Raw genomic sequence first — 9428 nt, forward strand, 5'->3', positions numbered from 1 at the left:
GAAGGGAAGGGAAGAAGCAGGGAAGGAAGGAAGGAAGGAAGGAAGGAAGGAAGGAAGGAAGGAAGGAAGGAAGGAAGGAAGAGAGTTCACAAGGATAACTTAAAAGAATCTAGTCAAGCAGATTGCTGTTAGGAAATACCTATAGAATCTGAAGGTCTGGACACTGATTCTCTGAAAGCTATCCATGCCCACGTACCCCCAGTTCCATATTTAACACAAACTCCAGGGCATATTCAGAGCCTAATATAATTCCTGGTGTCCCGCCTACAACTCCTTCTCTCTCCTTTACGTAAGAAAGCACAAATTAGCAAGCAGTATACCCCCAAATTTGCTCCCAATTATGCAAATGTAAATCATTTGTATATTTCAATACTTTTATTAGAAAGAATAGATCAGGGGCACCTGGGTGGCTCAGTTAGTTAAGCATCTCTTGAATTTGGCTCAGGTCATGATCTCACGGTTCATATGTTCGAGCCTCGCATCAGGCTCTGTGCTGACAGTGCAGAGCCTGCTTGGGATTCTCTCTCTGTCCCTCTCTCGCTGCCCCTCCCCCATTCATTCTCTCTCTTTCTCCCCCCCCCCCCCGCCCTGTCTCTCTCTCAAAATAAATAAATAAACTTTAAAAAAAAAAAAAAAGAATGGATTGGCTGTAACCCAGCAAACAGCTGAGGACAAAGCACCAGTAGATCAGGACACAAGGCAAGTTAGGAGGCCCTTCATGAACCATTATGAAGCCCAAAAAAGGAAGTCCTAACCCAGATCCTAAAAAGAAAGGTTCATTTGCTCAGACAGGTAGGAACTCTGTTAGGCCTAGAGATCTTGGTGCCATTTCCGTGACCCCCATGCATCAGCCACACTTCTGAAATACAAATCAGATGGTGTCCTCCTTTTGCTAAATCCCTTCAATAGTTACCCAATACCCTTGGGATAAAATCTAGTGTCCTTGACAAGGCTCATGACCTGAGCCCTGCCTATTTATCCATCCTCATTTCTTGCCATTCTTCCATATATACTCTCCACTTCAGCCATACTGAGTCCCTAGTGATCCCAGCTCCCACCCTGCACTAAGCCTTTTCATGAGCATCTCTCTCTGCCAGAATCTTCCCTCCCCAATTTGTTCACCTGGTGAAGTTCTAACAACCCCTTCAAGACCCTGTCCTAAACACCTCCTCTGCAAAGCCTTACTGAACATCGACCATGAGCCTGCCATTGGCTAGGCCCTGGATACAGTAGAGAACAAAGCCAACACGGTAGAATTAAATGCTCCTCATAGTTCCCTCTCCAGGCTCTGCTCCTGTCTAGGGTACCATGTCTTCTTTGTGTTATCACCATCTCCTCCACAAGGCTGTGAGTGCCTTGAGGATAAGACTTCAGTTTTATTCATCTTTGAATCCCTATCAGGGAGCCCACAGAATGTATCAAAAAAATGTTTCTTGGAGCCATTTAGCCACAAAGGACTCATGCAATATTTCTTTTTTTTTTTTTAAAGTTTATTTATTTATTTTGAGAGAGAGAGAGAGAGATATCCCAAGCAAGCTCTGCGCTGTCAGATCATGACCTGAACTGAAGTAGGAGGCTTAACCGACTGAGCCACCCAGGCAACCCCAAACACTTTTGTATTAGGGATATACAAAGTGCTCGTTACACAACTGTGAACAAACAGACATGGTCCCTGCCCTCTTGGGACCAACAGAACACTTGACTGAATGAATGATGGATGAATAAGTGAATGAATTCATGAATCAGGAAGAGGTGTGCTCCTCCCCGCTGGGACGAAGCAGCCCAGAGCAGGAGATGTCCAGGAATTAAGAAACTGGTGTCTAGGAATTTGGGAGAATGATCATGTCCTTTTGTTCTTTCCCATACAGAGGAACTTGAAAGACAAGGAGTTGAACAAAGAGCATGGAGTCTAGAGTCTGACCTAGTCTTGAATTCTGGATCCATTAGTTACTAGCCATGTGACCTTAGACAATCCCTTAGCCTGTTAGTATCTTCATTTCTTCATCTGTAAAATGGGGATAATAATAATATCATAACAGGGTTATGATTCAATGAGATAATGCATTTAAAAGCCCTTAGGGGCGTCTGGGTGGCTCAGTGTGGACTGAGCATCAGATCTCAGCCCAGGTCATGATCTCACAGTCCCTGGGTTCAAGCGACATTGGTCTGTCAGCACAGAGCCTGGAGCCTGCTTCAGATTCTGTCTCCCTCTCTCTCTGCCCCTCCCCTACTCACTCTCTCTCTCTCCCTCTCAAAAATAAATAAACATTTTAAAAATGTTTATTTATTTATTTTTTAATTTAAAAGCCCTTAGCCTGAGGCCAAGCAGAGTTGGTTTTACGAATTGGTAGTTCCCATCACTTGCTCAATGTGAGTGCAAATTCAGAAACTGCAGGAGAGCCTGCTGGGAACATCTTTTCCCTCCACTGCAGTCCCAGCCCTGGTCCAGTTCTTCCCTACCCAGTCCCACCCCCACCCCTTTTGAGCCTCCCTCTCCCATCTCCACCTTCCCCTTCGCTACCCATTCTAGGTTTACAAGTCTGCCTAAGTGCTTTCAAGGCCAGGGGTTGTCTCACAGATCTTTACAACCCTACAGAGAGGGGAGGTGGCGGTAGGGAGGAGCAGGACAGGAAGGGAGCCAAAGAAGGAAAGAGCACAGGTGTTTATTGAGGCCCCCACTACGTCCAGGGCACCCAGCTGGGTGCCTGATATGCGTTGTCTCCTGCCGTCATAACAACACCACTTTAGGGATGAGGAAGCCGGGGCTCAGGAAGTGAACAGGAGAGCTGGAATATGAATCCCAGTGTCTGAGCAACCCCAAAATAATCTTCCACTCTGCCAGGCTGCCCACCAGCTTATAATTATTAAACGCGTGTGAAATACATACCAGTTTTCCTATTCCCAGAGACTGTGTGCCCCCCCCCCCCCAGAATCCAGGTATATGCTCAAACAGTGATGAATAAACAAATGAATAATAACAAATGAATGAGCAAAATCCCTCAGATACCAGTACCAGGAAGGAGGAAACAAATAACGTTGGGGAGGCGCCTAGCAGGAAGAAGCTGGAGAGGCTGTTTCCCATGGCTGTGGTCTCTAATGTGGGGAAGGAGGTCTAGCAACTGGCTTGGTTGGAGGGAGAAAAAAGTTGGGGGACTGACGTGGGGAGGGAGGTTGCTTCCAGGGGGAAACGTGAAGAAGGGAGAGAAAGCCAGTGATCGACCAGAACCTTGAAGGAGAGTGGCGTGACCTGGTCCCTGCCAACCGTGTCCCTGGGGGAGAAGCCAGACACAGCCCGCCCCCCACTCCTGACTCAACATGCTACTTTTATTTATTTATTTATTTATTTATTTATTTATTTATTTATTTTAAGCTTATTTATTTACTTAAGCAATCTCTACACCCAAGGTGGGGCTCGAACTCACGACCTGAGATCAAGAGTCGCATGCTCCCGGGACTGAGCCAGCTGGGCGCCCCTCAACATGTTACTTTTAAAATGAAAGTTGCAGGATCCCAAGCGGCCATCCTGAAGGATACTCCCGGAGGGAGGTTGCCAAGAGAGTACCCCACGCCGGCTCCTTCCCGCAAGAGCCCCGCGGCCTCCGGCCTTTTTGACCCCCCTGGCGCTTCCTGCCCCGCGGCCTCCTCCCCACCGCGGGCCTCCCTCCACCCGTCCCAGCTCCCGCTGCTTACCTCGGGAGGCCGACGGCAGTCCCAGCCGGGACAGGCTGCACCCCCGCGTTCCAGGGCGCCTGGGCCAAGGGGCTGCCTCCCCTGCCCTGAAGTTCCCGCCCTGCCAGGAGCTTCTTGGTCCCTCCCCCAAACTAAAATCGTCTCAACAGGTTCCCAGCCGCCCAGCCCAGGGGGAGGGAGGCTGAGGAAATCCCCTCCCCGCCTTGACACCCGGCCTGGGCCGGGCCAGCCAGCTCTGCAGTCTCACTCCTGGGCTGGCCCTGGATGAATGAGTCCTCCCCTCCGCCTGCCTGGGACTGAGCCAGGGAGCCTGTGACAGGCTCTGCTCTTTCTCTGTGGCCCTGGCATTGAACTCCGTTCCTCCTCCGAGTCCTACCGTCCTGCGCTAGGTCTGCATCTGTTTCCTTCCCTACTCGGCCCCCACGGGGAAGACCTCAGCAGGGTGGTCTTTGGTTGTGCTGTGGCCGGAAACCAGATCTGGTACTGGACACCAGAGTGCAGTGACTCGATGACCCTCAGCAGAGATTTAGTGACAAGCCCCCTGGGTTCCATCTGGCAAACGCATTCTGGGGCTCCTGGGTGGCTCATTAGGTTGAGCTTCAGACTTGGGCTCAGGTCATGATCTCACTGAGTTCAGCCCTGCATCGGGCTCTGCGTTGACACGGCAGAGCCTGCTTTGGATCCTGTCTCCGTCTCTCTGTGCCCCTCCCCACCTTCTCTCTCTCTCCCTCTCAAAATCAAGTTAAAATTAAACATTTTTTTAATTACAAAAAAAAAAAAAAAAAAAAAACCTAGTTCTATCTTGGCCCCTGGTGAAATAGGTTTACCAGTTTCTGATTATTCAATGCATTTTGGGAATAACTCTCATTGTATAATAGAGAAAGATAGGATAAAACAGGCAGAGAGGGAAATGTCGGGACCCGAGGTCCCTGGGTGGGAAAAACGTACTTTGAAACAATGCTGGGAGCTTCTGACTACAGCAAATCCCCTCCGGCTTAAGGTTCCCCTTAAGAATATAACAGACACCATCTACTCCCCCCCTCAGGTTTCCCTCAGGAATTTGACTAAAGACCTAACTAAAAATAAGTAGTAGGCCATAGAAGGTATGACCCACAAGGAACGATATGGCCATAGACCACCCCTCCTACAATGGAAATCAGCCAATCAGGAATGGACAACCCAGCACCTAAAGCTATCTAGCCAATAAGGATAGAACCTGAGAAGTAAGGGGGGGGGGAGGGGGGGGAGCACCAGAGCCTTATAAATCCAGGAACCTTTCCTATAGTCCGCAGGCATTCGCTTTCCAATGACCCCTCTCTGTAAAGAGAGCTTTCCTACTGTTCTTTCCTTCTAATCGTATATTGTAACAAACTTGCCTGGTGCTCATTTCGGTCCACCTCTTCATTCTTCCAAGTGGTGAGACAACGAATCTCAGGTATTGTGGTAAAAAATCCTGCAACAATTGTACTAGGCGCTGAGGAAGGATATGCCCTTAAATATTCTTTGTAAATTAATAAATTCTCATTTAGGATTTGTATATCAGTTGCTTGTGACCCTCGTTAATGTGAATCAGTACCTACAAATCTCAATTCGGAGATGTTATGCTCATGTTTCTAAGCTTGCAAAATTCGGAGCCTGACCCTGAACTTGTTGAATTCACCAAGATCATGTCCCTTTGGAGCCATCGAATCAGCCTTTTCAATGCTACCCCAGCTAGCACCATCCCTCCCCACCCAACCACCATCATGGACCTTCTCCTAGTTGGAGGTTCCGTTTGAAGTTTCTACAAATGTTTGTGTGGCTTTTTTTCCTCCAGCAGCTCTTAGCTGCTTTTGCAAAGAAGATGGTAGGATTGATTCAGGTTTGAGTGGTACAGAAAGACAAAGGCCAAGTACCCTGCCACCAGGGTCCCAGCACCAAATCTCTGAGAACTGCTGTTACCCACACCATCCCTTGGGACTGGCTGTCGTATATGTATTTTGCGACCAACATTGGTCATAGTGATTGGACCAGAGAAGGACATTTGACCATCAGGGGATGGCCAACTCATTTCCCTTTCCTAAAAATTTGCATTGGAGGCAGAAAGACTCTACTCTTGTAGTTAAAATGAAAAGCAGTAAATCTGGGAGCTATAGAGAGTTCCTCATGTGGAGATATACAGTAAACTAATCTCCGTGCACTCTGAGCTTACCACATCATCTGGGGAGAAAAGTCTTTCCTTCCTGTGTGTCTCCTTTACTACCCACACACGATGCTTCACTTCTGACACTTCTGGTCACCAGCTATGTGGTCTTCCCCCACCAAGCAATTCTCTGAGACACCAGCTGGGTGCCTGACACTGTCTACCCAGAGATAGCATCAGATCCCACAGGTTAAGGGCTCAGTCCCACAAGACTGTCCACTTCAGATGCCCATCACCAGTACCCACGTTACCCACAACTTCTTTTTTTAACTTTTTGTTTAAATTTAATTTTAGGAGGGGGGTAGAGGGCAGAGGGAGAGAGAGAAAAAGGGGTAGGGAGAGGCGAGAATGTTAAGTAGGATCCATGCTCAGTGTGGAGCCCTAAGAGGGGCTCAATCCCAAGACCCTAGGATCATGACCTGAGCTGAAATCAAGAGTGCTCAACTGGGGCGCCTGGGTGGCTCAGTCGGTTAAGCATCTGACTTCGGCTCAGGTCATGATCTCACAGTTTGTGAGTTCAAGCCCCACATCGGGCTCTGTGCTGACAGCTCGGAGCCTGGAGCCTGCTTCGGGTTCTGTGTCTCCTTCTCTCTCTGCCCCTCCCCCACATGTGCTCTGTCTCTCTCTATCAAAAATAAATAAATGTAAAAAAAAATTAAAAAAAAAAAAGAGTGCTCAACCGACTGAGCCATCCAGGTGCCCCACCCACAACTTCTGTTCTACTTGGCTGCAAATCAGAGGTTCCCATACTCCTCTCCTCTGGTTTGATTAGTTGTGTTAGAGTGGGTCACTCCTGAGAATACTTACCATTACCAGTTTATGAAAGGATATGATAAAGGATACAGATGAATAGCCAGATGAAGAGATACATCAAGCCAGAGTTGAGAGAGTCCTAAGCACAGGAGCTCTGTCCTCATGGAAACAGAAGGGGTGTGTACCCTCCCAAATTCATGGTTGGCTCACCGACCTGGAAGCTCGAACTCCCTCCCCTCTCTACAGAAATGGGAGGGGCAAGGCTGAAAATTCCAAGCTTCAAAAGGCTTGTTCTTTCTGGTGGCCAGCCCCATCCAGGAGCCATCCAGGAGCCCACCCAGAGTCGCCTCAATAGAACAAAAGATATTCCTAGTGTCCTTATCACTTAGGAATTTACAAGGGTTTTAGGAGCTTTGTGCCAGGAACTTGGGAGAGACCAGTATATATTTTTTATTATCTTACACACATTGTAGCACCTACCACAATGTATTTAAATTATCTGTGTATATGTCTTTCTCTTTCCCTGCTAAAGGGCGTGTCCTGAGATGATGAATTCTTCAAGAGCAGTCACCTACTCTGTTTCACTTTGTATCCATGCAATGACACCAAAGTATGAAACAGTGAGTGCTTGTTTAACTTTTGAATTCAAGAGCATCAACAGTTCCCCCCTGTAGCAAGTGAAGGCTCCCTCAGCCACCAGCAGGTGTCAGGACATATCTCTTTTGGCCATTAAGCTCTTCATCTGAATTGCGATCCATAGTGGGTGGTGAAACTGCAGGTGGTTCCCTAGAGGTGTGCAGAGTCTGTGGGATAGTTCAAGGCCCCAGAGTATCAGGCCACTCAACAGGAAGCAATATAATCTAGGCTGCATAAAGTTACTCATTATGTTCTTCCAGATTCCCTGGAGCCTATTTCCCAAATGCTGAATTCTCTCCTAAATATGTTAGATAAACTACAAATATGAATATCCCATTAAGTTAGCTTTCCTTTTCGGTTTTAGCATTATATGTCTAAAGGAAATATAAATTTTTTTTTAATTTTTTTTTCAACTTTTTTTTTTTTAATTTTTTTTTCAACGTTTATTTATTTTTGGGACAGAGAGAGACAGAGCATGAACGGGGGAGGGGCAGAGAGAGAGGGAGACACAGAATCGGAAACAGGCTCCAGGCTCTGAGCCATCAGCCCAGAGCCTGACGTGGGGCTCGAACTCATGGACCGCGAGATCGTGACCTGGCTGAAGTCGGACGCTTAACCGACTGTGCCACCCAGGCGCCCCGGAAATATAAATTTTTAAAAAGGTATTCTGTTTATGAAACAAAGACCTATAAGCCATTCACAGAGGGACACCTGGGTGGCTCAGTCGCTTGAGAGTCTTACTTTTGATTTCAGCTAAGGTCATGATCCCAGGGTCAGGGAATCAACCCCTGTGTCGGGCTTCACATTGGGCTCCACACAGAGGGTGGAGCCTACTTAAGATTCTCTTTTTCAGGGCTCCTGGGTGGCTCAGGTGGTTAAGCATCCAACTTCAGCTTAGGTCATGATCTCACAGTGTGTGAGTTTAAACCCCATGTTGGGCTCTGTGATGATAGCTCAGAGCCTGGAGCCTGCTTCAGATTCTGTGTCTCCCTCTCTCTGCTTCTCCCCTACTCACAATCTGTCTGTCTGTCTCTCTCAAAAATGAATAAACATTAAAAAAAAAAATTCTCTCTCTCCCTCTGCCCCCTCTCCCCCACTAGCCCTCTCTCTCTCTCTTAAAACAAAAATTTTTGTTGCAGAAAACTCAGTACAGCAGAACTAAAAACACTAGACAAAATGTAAAGAAAATCTTATTTAGTGCATAACTGACCTTGACGGGTATCTAAGGAATCCCTAGGAGAAAACAGGAGTAAACCAAGGCTAAATGAACTAATCTATTTAAAGAAGACACACCCCCAAATTAAGAAACTGGGAAAAATTATTGAAATATAGAGGTGCCTGGGCGACTCAGTCGGTTGGACGTCTAGGTTTGGCTCAGGTCATGATCTCCCAGTTTGAGTTCGAGCCCCACCTTGGGCTCTGTGCTGACAGCTCAGAGCCTGGAGCCTGCTTCAGATTCTGTGTCTCCCTCTCTCTCTCTGCCCCTCCCCTGCTCATGCTCTGTCTCTCTCTCTCTCTCTTTCTCTCTCTCTCTCAGAAATAAACATTAAAAAAATTTTTTAAGAAATATAATTGACACATAACATTATCTAAGTTTAAAGTATACAAAAGAGGGGTGCCTGGGTGGCTCAGTCAGTTGAGCGTCTGACTTCGGCTCGGGTCACGATCTCACAGTTGATGAGTTTGAGCCCCGCGTCAGGCTCTGTGCTGACATCTCAGAGCCTGGAGCCTGCTTCAGATTCTGTGTCTCCCTCTCTCTCTGTCCCTTCCCTGCTCATAATCTCTCTCTGTCTCAAAAGTAAATAAACATTAAAAAACTTTTTTTTTAATTAAGTATACAAAAGATTTTTTTAAAGCATCTAAAAGCATATGGTCAAACTAACCAAAAGAAAGTTCATATAGTTATGTTAATGTCACACAAAATAGAATTTAAGTTAACAAAATTATCAGAGATAAAGAGGGATACTATAAATTGAAGAGTTTTGATTTACCAAGAATCTACTATAATTCCAAATGTATGATTGATAGATAGGTGGATACCTAGAGACATATATAGGAAAACTTTGTTATTAGGATCTTATAAAAGAAAAACCTAGTATAGTATAAAGAATATAGTCAATGGTATTGTAATAATGTTGTATAGTAACAGAAGGTAACTATACTTGTG

General features: G+C 46.5%; 1 protein-coding gene across 2 annotated transcripts in view; it reads right to left on the bottom strand.

Moving 5' to 3' along the window:
• The window catches only part of RHBDL2 (rhomboid like 2), a 52769-nt gene extending 48845 nt beyond the window's left edge, over positions 1 to 3924 (bottom strand). The window contains exon 1 of one of the 2 annotated variants that reach the window (XM_040469706.1): positions 3691 to 3924. The gene's annotated coding sequence lies outside the window, so the exon portion shown is untranslated. The remainder of the gene's footprint in view (positions 1 to 3690) is intronic. The other variant, XM_040469701.1, reaches the window with a different exon arrangement.
• Between the last annotated feature and the right edge of the window lie 5504 nt (positions 3925 to 9428).

Source organism: Herpailurus yagouaroundi, unplaced genomic scaffold (assembly GCF_014898765.1).
Source record: "Herpailurus yagouaroundi ecotype Mexico unplaced genomic scaffold, PumYag 77, whole genome shotgun sequence".
NCBI lineage: Eukaryota > Metazoa > Chordata > Mammalia > Carnivora > Felidae > Herpailurus > Herpailurus yagouaroundi.